This window comes from Octopus sinensis, linkage group LG7, assembly GCF_006345805.1.
Source record: "Octopus sinensis linkage group LG7, ASM634580v1, whole genome shotgun sequence".
NCBI lineage: Eukaryota > Metazoa > Mollusca > Cephalopoda > Octopoda > Octopodidae > Octopus > Octopus sinensis.
The window spans coordinates 18,988,620-19,012,012 of NC_043003.1; the positions used below are offsets into that span (position 1 = coordinate 18,988,620).

Sequence of the window (23,393 nt, forward strand, 5' to 3'; positions counted from 1 at the left end):
CAAAATTTCATCCACCTGAGTCTGTTGAAGTAACAGTAATACATTGTGTAAATATAGGCCACCCACTCTCTCTCTTTTACTTGTTTCAGTCATTTGACTGCGGCTATGCTGGAGCACTACCTTTAGTCGAGCAAATCTTTGTAAGCCTAGTACTTATTCTATTGGTCTCTTTTGCCAAACCGCTAAGTTACGGGGACATAAACACACCAGCATTGGTTGTCAAGCGATGTTGGGAGGACAAACACAGACACAAACACACACACATATATATATATACATATATACGATGGGCTTCTTTCAGTTTCCGTCTACCAAATCCACTCACAAGGCTTTGGTTGGCCTGAGGCTCTAGTAGAAAACACTTAACCAAGGTGCCATGCAGTGGGAGTGAACTTGGAACCATGTGGTTGGCAAGCAAGCTACTTACCACACAGCCACTCCTGCGCCTATATATTTTTTGTATTTTATTTGCTTTGTTCTACTGAAGTCTTTACATACATTCAGAAAACTACACACTCATAAAACACATAAACGTACTCAGACATACACACAGGAACATACATACATATCAGATCAGGCCTGTGAGTTGAGCAAGGTATCAACCAGACAGTAAGTGATATAGTGATGGCATGGTAGAGTAGGTAGAGTCATAAAGCCTCAGAGACATACCCAGAAAGAGTAGAAGAAAGTGGGGAAAAGGGATCAGCATCAAGTAACCACAAAAGAAGTGAGATGTTACTTATGTGTAGCATGGAGAGAAACTGAGAGTAAGAAGTTTGCCAATATTCTTCAACATGATGTGTTTCAGAATGCAGAGCAGGTGTTGTTGGGAAAAAGTGTGTTGATAATGACAGTGGCACACTTGCCATCACCAACAGCAGCCGACCAAGAATTTGGACTTGGAGATTTCCATTTCCAGCGACTTCGAGGGCCACCTCCCAGTGGTGTCGGGCGTCAATGAAGAGCCCTTGACTACAACAAGACAACCAATGTTTTTTTTTCCAAGGTCTGGGGTCTCCCACTCCTAAGCCCGAGACCATCACCTAACCACCCTTATCCATCTTGTAGCTTAACAACAACAACAGCAATCACCAACAGCAAAGAGAAAATGGCATGGAAATAATAATGAAATTATTGTATACAGTGCTCAGGTGCACCACAACTTGTCAAAAGTGTGTATAAAGCATATGCAGTAATGTACAAATGTCTGGAAAGTGAACAGTGTATGAGTCAGATACATGCTTGTGTGTGTATGAAAGGGAGAAAATTAGGTGTAGTGTTGGCGAATTTCAAGAAGCATGGAAGTTTTGAAGGATGCAGTGCTCCGACAACTAACAACTGATGCCGGCAGTTTGTTCCATACTTCAGCAACTCTCAGCATGAAAAAATGTTTCCAAAAGTCATGGGAGCTGTGCTGTTTTCTGACTTTGTAAACATGTCCATGGGTGTTAGACAGGTGGAGTTTGAAAAGGTGCTCAGAGTTATTCTTAGTAAGATGGTTAATAATTTTATGGGTGTCTGCCAAGTCAGCTGCCAGACGTCAGAGTTTCAATGTATCCATGCCCAGGGAAGAAAGGTGTTCAGAATATGGCAAATGCCTGATGGAGGGTATTCTCTTTTCTCTTGGTTGCACGTCGCTGAATGGTTTCCAGATGATTAATATCCTGGGCAAGATAGGGGTTCCAGACCGGTGATGCAAATTCCAGGTGAGGCCGCACCATAGCTATATAAAGCCTCAGATAGATAGCCGGAGAGTGGCTATGTTACTATGAGAAGCTGTTGAATGGGAACGTGTGGGAAAGTGGTTACAGAAGTTGACAGCTGTACAGTGGAAAGTATGATTAACAATTAATGACTTAATAGCAACAAAAGCAAATGGATCATCAGAAATAGTTGTTTAAATGCAGGTGAAGTAGGGCATATGTTAGTCACTTGTATTGTCAATCAATTAATACAGGGAGGTACCAAATCCAATGACTGGTGTAGCAGTATCATCATCAACTGCAACAACAGAAAAGGAAATGTTCTAGAAAGTTATTAAATTAAAAAGAAATATAGCATGAGTGATTAGCGAGGGATCTAGCTTAGAGGTGATGCAGCTTACAGTTTAGAGAGCCATCACTTCTTCTGGTGATAAAGAAACCCTCGACTCTCACATGCTTTCTTTGAGTAAAAGGCTGGGGAAGTTGTAAGATGCTGTGTATGAAGTATGATGTTGCAAGATTGTGAAACATGGTCTTTGAATGTAGAGGGTGTGCAAAATCTGGAGAGTAAAATGAAGCAAGCTTGCTTCATTTGTGTAATGTAAGTATGTATGAACAATGAAGTACAATGAGCTGAGGCAAAAACTACATGCAAGAGGGTTTTATTCATAGAGTGCAAGACAAGAGAGTGCTCTGGCATGGACATGTGATGATTATGAAGGATGACTCAAATGTCATCATCATCATCATCATTTTCAAGCGGAAGTTAGATGATGATGATGATGATGACAGTTGGGTAAAGAAGTGCTGAGAAATCTAAAAGGAAGAAACTTACAGAAGAAGAAAGCCAAATAAGACATGGGAAGAAGTGATAAAAGTAGACCTCAAGATGCTGCATGTCACAAAGGTGATGACAAATAACAGTGACATATAGTGGGATGTGGAGGCTAAGAAAACCCTTCCAACCAATGTAAACATAGAAAAACATATACTACAAATGATGATGGTGATCATTTGTTTCTAATTTAAAACAGCTTCTTTTATGTTTTACTTGTTTCATTTATTGGACCATGGCCATGTTGGGGCACTACCTAGAAAAGTTTAGTTGCACAAATTGACTCAGTACTTATTTTTTAGGTCTCTTTTGCCAATATGCTATGTTACAGGGATGTAAACAAACCAACATCAGTGGTCAAGTGGAAGGGACAAACAGGCACAATGACCCCAGCTCACACACACATATGACAGGCTTCCACACAATTTCCATCTAGCAAATTCATTTAGAAGGCATTGAGCCAGGGCTATAGTAGAAGATATTTGCCGAAGGTGCCATGCAGTGGGACTGAAACCGAAACCATGCATTTGCAAAGAGAGCTTCTTATCCACACAACTATGTTTACGCATGCACACATTCATGTAAACATATTTTATAATTTTGTTTCTCTTTTCTCTTTTTTTTAAAAATCTGACTTCAGTCACAGAAATATCATATTTTGATTGCTTCTCTTAACCCATTCATCACCATATTTCTGTGGAAATACAGAGTTATTGCTTCAATTAATTTTGAAAATCCTGAAGAATTTAGTAAAATAATTTTGTTATTATATTAAACTGGTATTTGGAATATAAATTACCACAAAATCTTGATTGATGGTTTTAATTTAGAACACTTTAAAACAGGAGGTTTGTATTAAAGAACCAGGAGCAGTTTCAGTTGGGTTGGTATTGAAAGGGTTAATACCATCATCACCACCATCTGTTTTCAGATAAACTTTTCTAAAGAAATACATTAAATTATATTGTACTGTGGATTCTTTTATTCTTTTATTTGTTTCAGTCATTTGACTGCAGCCATGCTGGAGCACCGCCTTTAGTTGTGCAAATCGACCCCAGAACTTATTCTTTGTAAGCCTACTACTAATTCTATTGGTCTCTTTTGCTGAACCACAAAGTCATGGGGACATAAACACACCAACATCGGTTGTCAAGCGATGATGGGGGGACAAACACAGACACACAAGCATAAACATACACACACACAAACACACACATATGACGGGCTTCTTTCAGTTTCCAAATCCACTCACAAGGCTTTGGCCAGCCCAAGGCTATAGTAGAAGACATTTGCCCAAGGTGACATGCAGTTGGACTGAACCCAGAACCATGTGGCTGGTAAGCAAGCTACTTACCACACAGCCACTCCTAGGAAATTGAAATACAAGACGACATTTTAAGTCAGTTATATAGTCAAGTCAGCAGAATGGATGCTTTACTGTTCATTGCCTCATGGTTATGATTTCAAATCCCACCAAGAAGCAACAATGTCTCACAGTTCCAATGGTCAGGTATGACTGTATGGTAAGAAGTTTGCTTCCCACCCATTTGGTTTTGAGTTCAGTCCCACTGTGTGGGACCTTGGGCAAGTGTCTTCTACTAAAGCCTCCAGGTTGTAATTATCATTTTGTGTGTGTGTGTTTGTCCCCACCTCCATTTGACAACTGGTGTTCTTTTATTTACCTCCCCTATAACTTAGCAGTTTGGCAAAAGGGTCCAATAGAATAAAAACCAGGCTTGAAAAATAGAAAGAAGTACTGGGGCCTATTCATTCGAGGTGGCATCCCAGCATGGCTGCAAATCTTATGACTGAAATAAGGTTAAAAGGTCAACAGTACCAGTAATAAGAGCCAAAGGTAGTTTTTGGTTATCTCACCCCCATTAAAAAATTGGGTTATCTCCCCTGTTTTATGAAAAATATCAGTACTTTTAGTTATCTCCCTAACTAAAAAAATGTTTAACCCTCAATAAAACAAAGAAAAAAAAAATGAAAAATTAATAAGCATGAAAATGGAAAAAATAAAAAGGAAAACTGAGAAGATTAAACATCTTATTGAATCTTATTGAGGAGAGCAAACGTCAACAATGTGTTGAAGTATTGACTCAAAAGGATCAAACCCTTTTAATCCAATCTCTTGTCGCTACATAAACTCAACTTTTTAGTGGGGAGATAACCCGATTTTTTAATGGCAATTTTTTAATGGGGGTGAGATAACCAAAAAGTACAGAGCCAAATTGAATCAAATACATAAAATATATATACATCAATACCCATACTCTCTTTCTCTCTCACACACACTCTTTATAACATCAGCAACTCACTCAGTTCAAAAGAAATCAATTACAATAATAGCATAAATATGAGGAAAAAATGCTGGAGCTGCCAATATAAAAAAAAGAAAAAAAAGTGTGTAATTTAGCTGAAATGTTGCTAAACAACAGAGAGGAAGTTGGAGAGTATTGTGAGAGAACCCTGCAGAGTTTATTGATCGTCTGTCTTTTTTACAACTCACTCGCTGACTGACTGATGGCTGCCATCCATCCACTCACTCACTGGCTGTTAATACTTGCCAACAGGCGAACCAGCTTTATTCTCCCTTTTGGGCTATGTTCAAAGATTAGATGAAAAATTTATTAAAATGAAACAAAATAAGAGGAAATGAAAAATTAAAAAAAGGAGAGAAAGAGAAAGAGAGAGAGAGAGAGAGCTATTTCCTATCACTATCAAACAATCATTACAACAATTAACGATTCTTATGGCAGTACACACACACACACGCATACATGTACATGTTTGGTGGCCAGTTGGCAGATTTGTTATAGTTCCATATAGACTACTTTGTGAAAAATCATTCCAGCTCTTTTCGCACAGGTTCAAATCATGCAGAGTTCTCCATTGCCATTCTTACTTTCACGGTATGATAAAGTACTCGTCGCATACTGGTGTTGATTCTTCCTCCAACTCTCACTCTTTGTTTTTTTTCCCAATTGTCATACACACATACAGACTACATACACATATAATGAAAGTCATAGTATGTCAATCAACACAAACACACGTCTGCTATCTGTGACATATATACAAACATAGTCTTTGCATTATCTAAGAAAAAAAGAAATGTTGACTCCTTGACGTACATAATATTTTAATCATTTAGAAATATTTTTAACTGATTTCAAAAACGTAAGTTTTTTGTACAGTAAGTATATATATTTATATATTTTAGCTTTCTTTAAACAGACAATATTTTAATGTCTTTTTTAAAATTATTTTCAAGTGAATGGTGATCTTTCGCTTGTCATCTGGTGTTTGTTAATTTCCCTAAAAAATTTCTATTTACATATTTCAAAGTTAAAGAGAAGAGAAAGTGAAAGATGTATGTATGTGTATATGAAATAGATTTGAGTGTGAACGAGAGAGAGAGAAAAAAGAGAGAGTGAAGGGGTATGTTGTCATGTATACATACATCAATACATATGCATACATCTTTTTTGGATGTACGTGTGTGTGTGTGTGTGTGTGTGTGTGTGTGTGTGAGAGAGAGAGAGAGTGAACATGTGCTCATGTATGTGTAACTGGCACTCTCTCTCTCTCTCACATACGCACGTTCATTCATACGTCTTTCATTTTCTCCTCTCTTTCACTTTAAAACAAAAGTAAATAAATAAAATTGTTTCAAGGAAATTAACAAACAAAACCAGCTGATCCGGATGACAGTTCTGAGAGTCAAAACGAAAGATCGCCCCAAGGGAATGCCATTACAAAAATTTTTCGAGCGCATCCAACATATCTCAGCTCAAAAGAGTTGACTGCTATATCTAGCATGCCCTGCTACAACATAACAGCTACTTGCAATAAAGGACCCAAAATACCTGTTACATGGTAGCAGGGCATGTAAGAAAAAGAAGCCAAATCTTTCCATTTCTGGGGAAAGGAGATGATTTTGATGTCACATTTGTTGAGAGCATGCAAAATAACCTGGAAAAGAAAAAAAAAACCCACGAAACAAAACTTCCTTACTGGGAAACTTAGACTTTCCAGGTGACCCAACAGGTCATGGGTAGTCTTATATATATATATATATATATATATATATATATAATATATAATATATAGATAGATAGATATAGATATATATATATATATCTTTCCATACCTGCTTGACAAGCAGCCAAAGCTGTTTGGTAAGAAGCTTGCTTCCCAACCACACGGTCCTGAGTTCAGTTCCAGTGTGACACGTTGGGCAAGTGTCTTCAACTATGGCCTTGGGCCAACCAAGTCCTTGCGAGTGGATTTGTTAGGTGGAAACACAAAGAATCCTTTTGTGTATATATATACATACATAGATATATATGTATATATCTATGTGTGTGTGTGTCTTTATATTTGTGTTTGTCCCCCACCACCAATTGACAACCAGTGTTGACATGTTTACATCCCCTTTAACTTTGTGGTTTGGCAAAAGTGACTGATAGAATAAATACTAGGCATACAAAGAATAAGACTTGGGGTTGATTTCTTTGACTAAAACCTTTTAAGGCAGTGCTCCAGCATGGCTGCAGTAAAATGACTAAAACAAAGTAAAAGAATATCTATCTATCTATCTATATATCTATACATATATATAATCACACACACACACAACAGGCTCCAAAGAACTCCCGTTTCCCACTTGAGTTACAAGGCATTGGTCAGCCTGGGGCTACAGTAGAAGACACTTAGAATTAAACTTGAGCCCACATAACTGGGAAATGAAATTCTTAACCCCACAACCATACCTGCTTATCAAGCAAAGGGCACTAAAGATACCCTGTAAAGAAGCAATGAGTTGTTGTTTTAGCCATAGGTCAGTCATGACCGAGCAGACTTATGATTAAAGACATTCAAGCCTTGACCATATTGTCTTTTGTTTAGCTAGTGTGCAACCAAGACCACATGACATCTGCTATATCCTTCCTCTTTATAACAGCAGAGTGTCAGTTGAGGGAGATTGCTATTTCTAGCAAGTTGGCTGACTACATAAAGGCTCCCTCATTGGTCTGATAAGCAATGAAAGTTGCACAGTAATGGATGATGTCACTGTCTAGCCTCTAATTGACAAGCTTTCATGAAAAGAACATACTGAACAATAGATGCAAGAGAATTTTGGATCTAGTTGATAAGCTAGTAACAAAAGAATATCATCACCGTTATCATCATCATCAACAACATGTTTGGTAAGAAGCTTGCTTCCCAACCACACGGTCCTGAGTTCAGTTCCAGTGTGACACGTTGGGCAAGTGTCTTCAACTATGGCCTTGGGCCAACCAAGTCCTTGCGAGTGGATTTGTTAGGTGGAAACACAAAGAATCCTTTTGTGTATATATATACATACATAGATATATATGTATATATCTATGTGTGTGTGTGTCTTTATATTTGTGTTTGTCCCCCACCACCAATTGACAACCAGTGTTGACATGTTTACATCCCCTGTAACTTTGTGGTTTGGCAAAAGTGACTGATAGAATAAATACTAGGCATACAAAGAATAAGACTTGGGGTTGATTTCTTTGACTAAAACCTTTTAAGGCAGTGCTCCAGCATGGCTGCAGTAAAATGACTAAAACAAAGTAAAAGAATATCTATCTATCTATCTATATATCTATACATATATATAATCACACACACACACACAACAGGCTCCAAAGAACTCCCGTTTCCCACTTGAGTTACAAGGCACTGGTCAGCCTGGGGCTACAGTAGAAGACACTTAGAATTAAACTTGAGCCCACATAACTGGGAAATGAAATTCTTAACCCCACAACCATACCTGCTTATCAAGCAAAGGGCACTAAAGATACCCTGTAAAGAAGCAATGAGTTGTTGTTTTAGCCATAGGTCAGTCATGACCGAGCAGACTTATGATTAAAGACATTCAAGCCTTGACCATATTGTCTTTTGTTTAGCTAGTGTGCAACCAAGACCACATGACATCTGCTATATCCTTCCTCTTTATAACAGCAGAGTGTCAGTTGAGGGAGATTGCTATTTCTAGCAAGTTGGCTGACTACATAAAGGCTCACTCATTGGTATGATAAGCAATGAAAGTTGCACAGTAATGGATGATGTCACTGTCTAGCCTCTAATTGACAAGCTTTCATGAAAAGAACATACTGAACAATAGATGCAAGAGAATTTTGGATCTAGTTGATAAGCTAGTAACAAAAGAATATCATCACCGTTATCATCATCATCAACAACATCATTATCATTATTCCTATCACCAACATCATCAACATTCCCATTCCATTACTATTTAATTATAATGAATACCAATGTAAGTTTATATATATGTATGTGTGTATGTATGTATGCATATATATATATGTATGTATGTATGTATGTATGTATACACACACACACAGATATTTTCATCCTGACTCACTTTGGCAGCATCAGGTTCCATAACTTTACTGAGTTAACAATGAGTAAGGAATAGGTAATGACAAATGACCAAGACCTTTGGCATTATGCCATGCTTCAGAAGAAGACCCATCAAGCCAAGGGAAATCATAGTCATCATGACAGATACTGGTGTCTCAAAACTGGCACCTGTGCAAGTGGCACATAAACTTAAAATCTTCAAAGCTACAGTCGAACCAATTCTACTATATGGCTCAGAAACCTGGACATTATCAAAGAAGCTTGAGAGGCGGTTGGATGGAACTTACACTCGCCTCCTTATGAGAGCTCAAAACCTCTCATGGAAGCGTCATCCAACCAAAGTACAAATATATGGGAAATTACCACCTGTATCATCTCTTGTGAAAGGTAGAAGAGTCCAGTTTGCTGGACATTGTTGTAGAGCTGAAAACGAGGTAATTTCTACTCTTCTCCCCTGGAAGCCATCTGCTCGCAATACCAGAGGGCGCACACTCTCCTACCCTGATGTAATCTCCAGGGCTACAGGCATCCAGTAACAGGACCTCCGTAATGCTATGATGGACCGTGAAGTCTAGCGTAACATAGTAAACTCCATGGTCTCGACCACGGTCAAACAATTATGATGATGATGGCACATAAAAGTACGCATTACATTCTCAGAGTGGTTGGCATTAGGAAGGGCATCCAGCTGTAGAAACCTTGCCAAAACAGACTAGAGTCTGGCACAGCCTTCCAGCTAGCCAGCCCTGGTCAAACTGTCCAACCCATGCCAGCATGGACAACGGATGTTAAATGATGATGATGATGAATTTTTCTTCTTTTACTAGTGCACATAGTAATGGCTGTGTGGTGAGAAGCTTGCTTCCCAACAACATGGTTCCAGGTTTAGTCCCACTGTATAGTATCTTGGGCAACTGTCTTCTACTATAGCCTTGGAGCAACCAAAACCTTATGAGTGGATTTGATAGATGGAAACTAAAAGAAGCCCATCACATGTATATCATCATCGTTTAACATCTGCTTTCTATATATATATATATGTGTGTGTGTGACAGTTTCTGTAAATAACAATAATGATAGTATCTTATAAGCTTAAAGCTTATAGCGATCCCCATGTGATGACAAAAAAATAGTCTGATAATGGGGCATATAAGCCCTCGATGGAAAAAAGTAGGTTTTCCCATGCGCAGTGATTGCTATAAGCTTTAAGCTTATAAAATAATATATATACACACACACAGTGTCTGTCTTTATGTCTGTTCCCCCCCACCACCACCACTTGGCAACTGTTCTTTGGTAAAAGAGTTTCACGATAAATACCAGGCTTAAAAAAAAAAACAAGTACTGGAGTTGATACATTCAACTAAAAAAATTCAACAAAGTGCCCCAGCATGGTCACAGACTAATGATTGAAACAAGTAAAAGATTAAAGATAACACGCACACTGATATGTATGTATGTGTTCTGCTTGCATCTTTGTATTCGTTTTCACTTTTGTAACTTATATATGTGTGTGTGTGTGTGTATGTATAAGAAGAGTGTTTATAATTATGAACATATAAGGGTTTTTGAAACCCACTTAGTTATAATTGTGACTTGTTCATAATTATAAACATTGTTCTTCTATGTATTTTATGATAACATGTTTAGCCATTGATACATTCATAAATAATTTTAATTGCTTATAATATAACCTCCATAATGTATTTTTACATTACTTTTTAACTCTCTCTCTCACTCTCTCTCTCTCTATATATATATGTGTGTGTGTGTGTGTGTGTATATATATATATGTGTATGTATATGTGTATATATATGTGTGTGTGTATATATATATATATATATATACATATATATATATATATTATATATATATATACATATATATATATGTATGTATACGGGGACACACACACACACTGGGCTTCCATCTATCAAATTCACTCACAAACCATTGGTTAGCCAGAAACTAAATTAGACACTTGCCCGAGGTGCTGCACAGTAGGACTGAATCCAAAAGTCACATGACTGTGAAGTAAACACCCCAACAACAAGTACAACAAATACATTATTTTCTGAACATTTTTAGATCCAAATTTTTTTAAATGCATTTAACTGTTGGACAGTTCTGAAATTTTCCATAATTATTTTAACAATTGTTCTGACAGGTATTGAACAGATCTTTAATTCAAAATATTGATCTTTGCTCATCCCATCTATCAATGTCCAAAGTTCTAAAGTCTAACCCAGTGGTTTTCAACCAGGGTTCTGCGGAACCTTAGAGTTCTGCCAGTACAGTCCAGGGGTTCCGCAAGAAGTTACAAAACTGCTAAGATCGGCAGTAATTTTTAATTTTCCTGTGCAGATATGTGTGCATAAGACTATTAAATTATTACACAGGGGTTCCCCGAGCTAGTGGAATGTTTCCTTGGGGTTCCGCTCCAGCAAAAAGTTTGAAAAGCACTGGTCTAACCTAACAACTCCAGAACTAGTCTACCTCTACCATCTACTACCGTCTTTTTTTCATACAGTATACACTGCATATTTCCATGATACGGTCATAATGGCATAGTTATATTTCTGTAGTGTATATGTCATTTAAAGGTGGTGAGTGGTAAACAGGATCGTTAGCATGCTGGGCAAAATGCTTAGCAGTATTTCATCTGTCCAAACACTCTGAGCTCAAATTCCACTGAAGTTGACTTCGCCTCTCATCCTTTTGGGGTCAATAAAATAAGTCCCAGTTGAATACTAGGTTTGATGCAATCAACTTAGCTATTCCTGGGTATGAGTATAAAAAACTGTATCTGTCTGCTAAGCCATGTTGAGCCAGTGTGGTAGAGCAGGCTCATCAAACCAGTATAATCTCAAGCTCAAATTCACAGCCTCCACATCAAACTGTGGTCAGTGGAGAGAACATGCTGAGGTCTTTGTCCTGCAGTGGACTGAACATGGGCAATCCAGTCCAGTATGTCATCTATTTTTTTCTCATGAGCTCTAGGGTTCATAAGGTCAGAGCTTAATCCAGTTTCCACAGCATGTAAGTGATTCAGATTACAACACTGAATGGGATGCCAGTCCATCACAAGGTAAACTTCCCAGTAACTGCAGGAACTCATAGCTGAGTGAACAGGAGCAACATGAGATGAAATGATTTGCTCAAGAGCACAATGCATCACCCAGTTTAGGGGTCAAAACCATGATCCTACAACTGTGAGTGTAACAACTTAAACACTAGGCCATGCAATATCATTGATGATGTCTTTTTTTACTCTTTTACTTGTTTCAGTCATTTGACTGCGGCCATGTTGAGCAAATTGACCCCAGGACTTATTCTTTGTAAGCCTAGTACTTATTCTATCGTCTCTTTTGCCGAACCACTTAGTTACGGGGACGAAAAGACACCACCATCGGTTGTCAAGCGATGTTGGGGGGGGGGGGGGCACAGACACACAAACACACATATATATACATATACATGACGGACTTCTTTCAGTTTCCGTATACCAAATCCACTAACAAGGCTTTGGTCGGCCCAAGGTTATAGTAGAAGACACCTGCCCAAGGTGCCACACAGTGGGACTGAACCCGGAACCATGTGGTTGGTAAGCAAGCTACTTACCACACAGCCACTCCTGTGCCTTTTAGCATTCAGATTATTCCGTCAAATATAATGCTTATTTACTCACACTAATGAGACCTGTGAATATTTCATGGAATTAATGATAAAATTATTGGGCCATTTCTGAAAACTTTATCTCCAAAACCTGAAAGCGTAGCCTGTGTTATGTCTGTATCAAAAGATAGTAATTCGTTTGTTAATCATTGTAAAGTGAAGGAAATTGGAATACGATGATCACTTAATGCACTTTTTATATACATTTTATATACTTTATGCACAGTTTTATAGATTCTATACACACCATTCTCCCTCTTTTTCTTTCAGTCTTCGCTTTTCCCTTCAACTAATCATGTGAAAGCATTACAGATGGGTTTAGTAATGGAGGAAAAAAAACTTGGTTCAGAAAATAAAAATTACACATTTCACTCACCACCACCTCTGCCTCCCAACTAATCACATGGAAGCATTATGGATGGGCTAAGTAACAGAGGAATAAGCAGAAGCAGAATTATTATAAGATTGCTTTAAATCAATCATGCATTGTGACCTTGAAATTTTGATGATGTGATTGTTTATTTTTGAATGACATTATAAGGTAGGTATGAGAAACCAGATCTGGCTGGTTTGAACATAAAACAGGTGGAATATTTTGGGCAGTTATGGCCTTTTAAATGTTAAAGGATTAAATTTGGTCTTGAGAAAGGCACAATTCATCATGCCCTTCACAGCTCATCAGAGACAGCTGAGATCAATATGGTTAACAATCTTCTTGAACAGTTGCAAATTAACAGCTGCAAGAAGAAAATTCCTGTCAGAGAGGTGGCTGTCTCTGAGTGCAGTCTGAGATGTTTATGTTAGCAGCATACAGTTCCAAATACAGGAACAGAGCAACATTGTGGGCCTCACTTATTCTTTATAGAAGACAAGCAGTTGGTAGCTGCAGTATTTTCTGGACACTCAGCCAACTGACCTGTATAATCAATAATAATCGACTCCATCGGTCACGAATGACCACAGGTGCAACTAAGAGGTTCCACTCCGGGTTACAAGTATGGGCGGAAAGTGACCTTACTGGTGAATGAACAACCTAGGGTTGCTTTTATGGAAGACCAGCAGTCACCCATGCATACCAGCATCCCCTCTCCATGCCACCGATGTTATCCAAGGGAAAGGCAAAGGGGCCGATACAGGTTGGCACCAGTGATGTCGCAACTCATTTCTACAGCTGAGTGAAGTGGAACAATGTGAAATAAAGTGTCTTGCTCAAGAACACAACAAACAGCTTGGTCAAGGAATCGAACTCACAACCTCACGATCATAAGCTTGATGCTCTAACCACTGAGCCATGTGCCTTCACTGACCTGTATAAACTCAAGTTATATCAGCCCAGTCAATGCAAAATATACCCACCACTATTGTTAAAATTTCAAACTGCATTAGAGTTCTGATATAGACTCCATATGGAATTTTCAGGCAAGCTGACAGAATTGTGAGAGCACCAGAAAAAATTCTTCGTAATATTTCTTGACTCATTACATTTGGAGTTCAAATTCTGCTGAGGTTGACTTTGCCTTTCGTCCTTTTGAGGTCAATAAAATAAGTGCCTGTCAAGTAATGGGATTGATATAATTGACTTGTCCCTTCTCTCAAAATTAGCAATTTTTGGCATTGTACCAAAATGAGTAACAATTATTAAAACAGTTCTCTATTTAAGAGATGAGGAATTATGTGCCTTATTTACATTCAATGGATATTTGTCCTAATCTTGTTTGTTGTTAACACGACGTTTCGGCTGATATACCCTGCAGCCTTCATTAGGTGTCTTGGGGAAATTTTGAACCTGGGTTCTCATTCCCAAAGTATTTTTCGCCATATGTCCACGGACATATGTCGTAGTGGTTAAGAGCGCAGGCTACTAACCCCAAGATTCCAAGTTCAATTCCAAGCAGTGACCTGAACAATAATAATAATAATAATAACATTGAAAAATACCTTAGGAATGAGAACCCAAGTTCGAAATTTCCCCAAGACACCTGAAGAAGGCCAGAGAGTATATCAGCTGAAATGTTGTGTTAACAACAAACAAGATGAGGACAAATATCCGTTGAATGTAAATAATGCAATTATTAAAACCTATTAATGCGTGCACACACATACACTCAGAGGTTCATATTTTAAATCAAATAGCTGTAATTTACTTCCACAACCAGCTGTATAATTATAAAAATCAAAATCATAATCAAATTCAAGATCAAAATCATAGTTGTGGCCGATGCTAGTGCTGCCTGATTGTCACCCAGACTGGTGGCACATAATAAGCACTATTCAAGCGTGGGTCAATGCCATTGCTGCCTGACTGGCTCTCTATGCTGGTGGCATGTAAAAAGCACCATCCAAATGTGGTTGATGCCAGTCAACCCTGACTGACTCCTGTGCTAGTGGCATGTAAAAAGCAGCATCTGAATGTGGTCAATGCCATTGCTGCCTGACTGGCTCTCCATGCTGGTGGCATGTAAAAAGCACCATCCAAATGTGGTTGATGCCAGTCAACCCTGACTGACTCCTGTGCTAGTGGCATGTAAAAAGCAGCATCTGAATGTGGTCAATGCCATTGCTGCCTGACTGGCTCTCCATGCTGGTGGCATGTAAAAAGCACCATCCAAATGTGGTTGATGCCAGTCAACCCTGACTGACTCCTGTGCTAGTGGCATGTAAAAAGCAGCATCTGAATGTGGTCAATGCCAGAGCTGCCTGACTGGCTCTCCATGCTGGTGGCATGTAAAAAGCACCCGCTACACTCTCGGAGTGGTTGGCATTAGGAAGGACATCCAGCTGTAGAAACCTTGCCAGATCAGATTGGAGCCTGGTGCAGCCTTCTGGCTTGCCAGTCCCCAGTCAAACCATGCCAGCATGGAAAACGGACGATAAACGATGATGATGATGATGATGTAACAACTTCTTAACTTAAAACATAGCTAGACTATTATAGCAACTTTCAATTGTACTAAATCGCATATGCACCTTTCCTGTATATGTTAATACATTTTGTGCTGCATTCTTGAAGTAGAAATGCGTAGAGCAGTGTTGGCATAATGGTTTTGGCGTCACCTATTTGGCATCACCGATTCAATGCTGACTCATTTGATATCAGACATCTAAAGTTTCTGTCTTCCTTTCCCTCTCTCTCTGTTTATATGTGTGAGCATATTTCTCTGTGTTTGGGGAGGAGGAAATGTTTATGTTAATCATGGTTAATTAATAAACAGTAATGCCCCCCCACCTCTCTCTCTCTCTCTCTCTCTCCGTATATGTATGTTTTTGCATGTACATACACATATGTGCCTCTGTTTCTAGCACCAAAAGTACTCTCACCAAAACAGGCAGAATGTCCAAGTTGGTAATGCCAAGTCAACTGCATTTGCACAGCTGTGCCAAAATGTCTAACTCCAATATTACACACATTAAAGACAGTAAGCTGGCAGAATTGTTAGCACATCAGCAAAATGCTCAGTGGCACTTCGACTGTCTTTACATTCCAAGTTCAAATTTGTCTGTCATCCTTTCAGGTTTCATAAAAGAAGTACCAGCTGAACACCGGGGTCGATGTTGTCATCGACTTAATCCCTCCCCGAAATTGCTGGTCTTGCACCAAAATTTGGAACTAATATTTCACATGTTATTAGAAATATTATTATTTATTTTCACAGCTGGATTGATTAAGTCCATCATGTTCAATTAACAAATCGTAATATGTCTGTGAAGGCATATGGCTTGGTGGTTGGAGCATTGGGCTCACAATCACAAGGTAGTGAGTTCAATTCCTGGATCGGGCTGTGTATTGTGTTCTTGAGCAAGACACTTTATTTAATGTTGGTCCAATTCACTCAGCTGTAGAAATGAGTTGCTGGTGCCAAACTGTATTTGCCTTTGCTTTTCCCTTGTATAACATCAGTGGCATGGAGAGGAGAGGCCGGTATGCATGGGCGACTGCTGGTCTTCCATAAACAACCTTGCCCTGACTTGGGCTTGAAGGGTAACTTTCTAGGTGCAATCCCAAGGTCATTCATGATTGAATGGGGTCTAAAAGAATGTCTCTGTCTCTTTTTCCTTCATTTCTATCTACCTAAATGTGTACATTTTTGCTCACACACACGTGTTGGCCTCCAACACCGAAAAAGTTCTATCCCTAAAACAGGCAGAATGTCCAGTCAGCTGTACCAAATAATCAGCACCCAGACAGCCATAGAAAACTGTTTCTTTTTGATCTCCCTATGCTTTTCTCCAACAGAGAAAATACAAGCACTAAAGGAAACCTCACTACACCACTATTATCTACAATAACCTAGGGCAGATCTTTATAAACTTTCCACATTAGTGACACACTTCTTAAAATAAAATCTTTCATGACACATTACTTTCTTTTGTTAGTAATTAACTATCATATTACAGGTCACCAATCACGTATATAATTGTACACAAGAGTTGCCACATCTCATACTTCAACAGTCAAATCATTATTATAATTTTTGTGAAATCTGTCTTCCTGTAACAACTTCCAGTTTGATTTGCAGCTAGCCCCACACGTTTGCTCTCTCCTTCTGTTAGTCTGTATGGATGTATGTATGTACAAAGACACATATTTATCTCAACACACTCATTAAAGACACTAAGCTACCAATTTGGAAAATATCAAATTTCTTTGAAAACAAACAAGTTTACTACAAAATTGAAAGGAAACAATGAATCTCTAGTTTTTAAATTTCTCTTATGAAAACTTACAAATAAATATTCATTTATCTCTCTTTACACTTTACTCTTTTACTTGTTTCAGCAATTTGACTGTGGCCATGCTGGAGCACCGCCTTTAGTCGAGCAAATCGACCTCAGGACTTATTCTTTGTTAGCCTAGTACTTATTCTATCGGTTTCTTTTGCCGAACCGCTAAGTTACAGGGATGTAAACACACTACCTTCGGTTGTCAAGCGATGTTGGGGGGGACAAACACAGACTTACAAACATATACACACACAAACATACACACACATATATATATATATATATATATATATAATAATAAATATTAGGGAATAAATCCAAACTTACAGGGAAAAATCAGATTTAAGATTGAATCCAATTTTATAGTAAAATATTATATTATATTAAATTAGAGATATTAATTATATTTTTTTAATAATTTTGTTACATATTTAAATAATATAAATTAATCATATGTATTGGCTTAAGTTTTTCATTGTTTGATTTGCCTAATAGTGGTTTTGTCTCGAATTTAATATAATACATATACATATATATATATACACACACACACACACACATATACGACGGGCTTCTTTCAGTTTCCGTCTACCAAATCCACTCACAAGGCTTTGGTCGGCCCAAGGTGCCACAGAGTGGGACTGAACCAGGAACCATGTGGTTGGTAAGCAAGCTACTTACCACACAGCCACTCCTATACCTATTTATTTTAATAAAATAATTTCTTTACAATAAGAAATGCCATGTGTCTTCTATCTTGTCAGTGAGTGTCATTATTTTGATCTCTCACCCTATCACTGTAACAAGAGAAGCCCACAGGAATTCCAATTATGAAAATGTAAAATTCACTAAAAACATTGTATACAAAGACAATGTGTGGTTGGCAAAAATTTCCTGACTGTGGTTTGTTGTATATAATAATGTTGTGTGGAGAAAAGAAAACTGTTAAAAAATGGTAAGCATTTTGTTCTATTAAATGTTTCTTCTTTATCAATATTGTGTTACATTTCTTTTACTTAATTCTTTGTTGAATATATATCTGTATTTCACAGAAACAAAGTAATACTTATTCCAGGCACAAAACAGTGTGTTGTCTAGTAGTATAGTATTCATAAGAATTGATTAGATCTGGTGTAATTTCATGACACAATTTTAATGTCACAGTTTGAAAACCTTTGCCCCAGGGTGTCACAGCACCCCAGTAGGAGACCACTGCAGCAGAGTCTGTGGATGTATTTATAACTATGATGACTACAATACCAAATTCATATTGTTACTATTATGTTAAACTGTCGTATGTCCAAATTTGGCCAAATGCGTTTTTTTCAATATTTAATTTTGCTTGCAACAGCCAGTTATTTTGGTCAAACTATCGTATCTCCAACTGCTTCAGATGTAAATTGTCAAAGTGTAGTATAACGGTTTAGCATTTTTCAAAATTGTAGTAAGCCCCATATAGGATAGTTTTGCAAAAATATTTCTGACTGAAAATATCATACATGCATGGAGTTTAAGATTTTATGCACCCAACAAAGTATGAAATATAGAATTTCGTCTTGTTTTCTTACTATAGATAATGAAATTTAAACTAAAAGTGAAAACATATCTATTTACACATTTAGTATATTTTTTTTCCTTTATCCTTTTAACATTTGGATTTCTCTGTCAAATGTAATTTTTATTTCTCCCCATTAATTTGAATTAGTCAAGCATTACCTTGTAGCTTGAGATTTCATTGAAGTGATTGTTTATTTTTAGAATATTGAAAGGGAAGTGTGAGAGGCCAGAGCTGGCTAGCTTGAAGAGAAAAAGGGGATAGAATATTTTGGTTGGATATGGATGGTTTCAATACAAAAGGGTTAGCTCGAATGATAGAAGCAATGCCTAAAACACTTGAACATCCCTCCAAAATATAGCTGATGTTCAGCTTGAACCTTTCTAAGTTGGTGTATGGAAGAGGGGAGAAAGAGACAAACACAGAGACAGACAGTGATAGAGAGAGCATATTCAGTGACAAAATTGTAAGGATGAAGGATAAGAAGAAGTGGAACATGATGACTGGATGCAGCTTTTTGGATGTTGTTGATTTGGCACTGAAGGTTATCGGGCGTGCATGTAGAAATATACACATACAGAGAGAGAGAGACATTACAATTTATAAATTGTACACGATGGAAAAAATACTTTCCCTTTCCTCATATATCATCATTTAATGTCCATTTTCCATACCAGCATGGATTAGGTGGTTTGACAGGATCTAGCAAGGCCAGGAGCTACACCAGGTCCCATAGTCTGTTTTGGCTTGATTTCAACAGCTGGATGCCCTTCCTAAAAATCCACCCACTTTACAATGTGTACTGGGTGCTTTTTACATGGTACCAGCACAGCGAGAAATATGTGCACACACACAAACAAAGAAGGAAAGAAAGAATGAGGGAAACATTGAAACATCTGATGTCAAACAGGTCAGCATTAAAATAGCAATGCCAAAATGTCTCATACCCAGGGAGAAAGTGCTTAGTACATTGCCAGCCACAGTCAAGATGAGAGACAAGTGCAGCAGGGAGCCTGGAAGCGAAATTTTTTTTCCCACGAGAATTCTGGACTCCAGTAATGAACTCATTTGCATACAGCCAATCAGAGCTGACCTTGACCTTGTTGTCAAGTTAACAAACACACTCTAAGTAAACTCAAGAAGATGAAGAATGGTGTTGTAAGTTGACCAATTGCCAAGTTATGTCTGATTTTAGAAGGAGACAAGTAATTAGGTAGATTGGCATCTATACCTATTATCGGATTTTGTTAGGGCCCCATATGGTAAAGATGTGGGCAGAGGGTGTTGTGCCAGCAACCCTCTCCCCTTACTGTTTTACAAAGTAAACAACAACACAAATAATTACGCAGAGGCAGCCATGGTTGAAACAAGAACGACAAGCATTCTGAAAAGAGAAAAGAAGCATGGTCATTCCTTACTCAAGTGACCTTATCTTATCACCCATCACTTGTTATGCACTCATAAATCAGTTTGATAATTGAGCTCTGATTGGCTGTATGCAAATGAGTTCATAAATGGGGTCCAGAACTCTCGTGGGGAAAAAATGTTTCGCAGCCTGGGGAGGGATTTATCAAAATTTCAAAGCTCAAAGAGGCAAAGATTGTTTGTATAACTGAAGAAAGAAAGAAAGAATAGTCTATCAGTTTGTGAGTTTGTGGGTATAGCAGTTGCACTGACTGACACACACAAATGTAAACAATACTTGCACTAACTATGTAGAGATTTTCTAACCACAAAGAGGACTCTCAATCTTTATATAGAGGTGTGGTTTCCATGAAAGTGAGTAGAGGTTGTGCAGCCTGATATCTAAGGCAAGGAATGTTTTGGTCACATTTTATTCATGAGTGAGAAAAGTATAATATTGCAGGTAGGTCATTTTTATATGATAAATGGCTGCACCTTGGCGTCACTGAAATAAGACAAAAACTTCATTTTTTTAAAGGTCTACATGAAGGTGTGTGGCTTAGTGGTTGGGGTATTCAACTCACAATCAGAAAGTTGTGAGTTCAATTCCTGGTGGTGCACTATGTCCTTGAACAAGACACTTTATTTCATGTTGCTCCAGTCCACTCAGCTGGCAAAAATGAGTATTACCTGTAATTCAAAGGGCTAGCCTTGTCACATTCTGCATCCCATCAAATCTCCCTGAGAACTATTCCAAGGGTACACATGCCTGTGAAGTGCTCAGCCACTTACATGTTAATTTCATGAACAAGCTACCCCCACTGGTCTGACCAACTGGAATCCTCTTCATCGTAACCAATGGAGTGATAGATTTTGGGGGTTTTTGCATGGTCCCTGCTAAAAGAAGCTATGCATGATTGCCAGGCATGACCAGTTTTTATGTAGAGAATATTAAGGTGTGAAAAGTGGTATCATAAGCACAGGTGTATGTATGGTTAGAATAATAGTGAAGGGAATGTTAATGGAAAAAAAAAAAAAAAGGCAGAGACTGGGAGATATATCTAAATTTCTGGCACACATCTGAGTAGATAGAAAAGGGGCTGCAAAGAACTGCATGCAATAAAATGACCTTTCACTAGTATGAGATACATGCAGGTCTCTGGAGGCTTTACAAAATTACCATTGTGGTCAGTGAATAATAAAATGACCTGAAGTTGGCAAAAAGTGGTTCATGATTATCTTCATTTATGTAAGAATACAAACTGATAGTTGGGTGGGGGCATCTTAAAAGACCCTTCTTGCAGGTGTCCGGGTTCAGTCCCATACTATAGTCTCAGGCCAACCAAAGCCTTGTGAGTGGATTTGGTCCACAAAAACTGAAAGAAGCATGTTGTATATATATGTATATATATATATATATATATATATATGTGTGTGTGTGTGTGTGTGTGTCTGTGTTTGTCACCCCAACATCACTTGACAACCAATGCTGGTGTGTTTATGTCCCCGTAAGTACTAGGCTTACAAAAAAAATAAGTCCTGGGGTCGATTTTCTCAACTAAAGGCGGTGCTCCAGCATGGCCACAGTCAAATGACTGAAACAAGTAAAAGAGAGAAATAAGTTATTATTTTTTATAAAACATACCTAGTCCAGGAACCATTTGATACCACCTTGTATAGATGTGAACCATTTAGGTTGTTACTGGATCTGAAACTTTGGTTGTATGAAATATGTGGAGGGCGTTGTAGAAGGGAGGTTTCAGTTAGCTAGGTTCTTTTATTTCAAATGGTCAAAAAGTAGAAGCACATTTGCTACAAAGATGACTGGCATGGCTGTGACATTGATATTGATATGTAGGAATGTATATATATATATATATATTCATGAATGTATGTATGCATGTATGTGTGTCATCATCATCATGTATTTAATCTTTACCTTTCTGTGCTCTCATGGTCTGGATGGAATTTTGTTAAGGCAGAGCCTCCACAACCTGATAACCTTTCTCTTGCCAACAATACTTGTTTACCATGACCTGACACAGAAGACTGGAAACGAAGGGTACTGCTTGAATAACCGCGACCCTCATTTACAATTATCATATGATGTCAAGGCAAGGAGACAGTAACATGTGCATGCACACACACTCACATTTATACATACATTGTTTAGTGTCAGATGAATGAGAAAGGAGTGCTCAATACATGTTGTAAAGGACATAGCTGTTTTATTATTAAAACTATATCTAAAAGATAAACTATATTAATTTTTTTGAAAATCAGTTTTGCCTGATAATTGCAGTGTCATGAAGCTCAAATTGTGAAACAAACTCTCAGCTTAGATACCTGGTATCTTGCTGTACTCAAGAAGGCCCACACTCCACAGCAGAAGTGTTAAGGCTGCCTCCCCTGATGAAGAGGATTGGCCTGCAAGAGTCCTGTGCTGGTACCACATAAATAAAAAGCACCCAGTACACTTTGTGAAGTGGTTGGCATTAGGAAGGGCATCCAACCATAGAAACCATGCCAAGTCAGATTGAAGCCTGGTGCAGCTCTTTGGGGCTTTCCAGCTCTGGCCAAACTGTTCAAACCATGGCAGCATGGAAAATGGACATTAATCAATGATGATGATGAGGTGTATATATATATATATAATATATATATATATATATACATATATATATATATATATATATATATACGAATGACACCCTTCTTTAAGTTTCAGTCTACCAAATTCACTTGCAAAGCTTTGGTTGGCCCAGGTAGGCCTGGTTTTAAATCAATTAGACAGATTTGTTCAAATTGGATCCTGTGCACATGCTTGAGCCAAGGATGCTATGATGAATTTAATATTTCCTTATGTTTTTATTGCTTGAGGATTTACTTAATAATGTCTTTAACGGTCACATCAGGTGGGAGAAGTTTTTTTAAACTAAAACCGATTAAAATATACCCATGGTCATCTGTTTCACAAGAAAGACTAAATAATTTGGTGATGCTATCTATAGAAAATGATATGACAAAAACCACTGACTTTCAAATGATTTTGAAAGATACAAAAAAAGAGCC

The 23,393-nt window shown here is 37.9% G+C and overlaps 1 protein-coding gene across 3 annotated transcripts in view; it reads right to left on the reverse strand.

Annotated features, from left to right (window-relative positions):
• Window positions 1-23,393, reverse strand: part of LOC115213817 (FGFR1 oncogene partner 2 homolog) — a 41,381-nt gene that overhangs the window by 13,017 nt on the left and 4,971 nt on the right. The window contains exon 1 of one of the 3 annotated variants that reach the window (XM_036504588.1): window positions 10,457-10,462. The exons of the other annotated variants lie outside the window; for them this stretch is intronic. The gene's annotated coding sequence lies outside the window, so the exon portion shown is untranslated. Of the gene's footprint in view, window positions 1-10,456; window positions 10,463-23,393 lie in introns of those variants that run through there. 3 annotated transcript variants of the gene reach the window in all.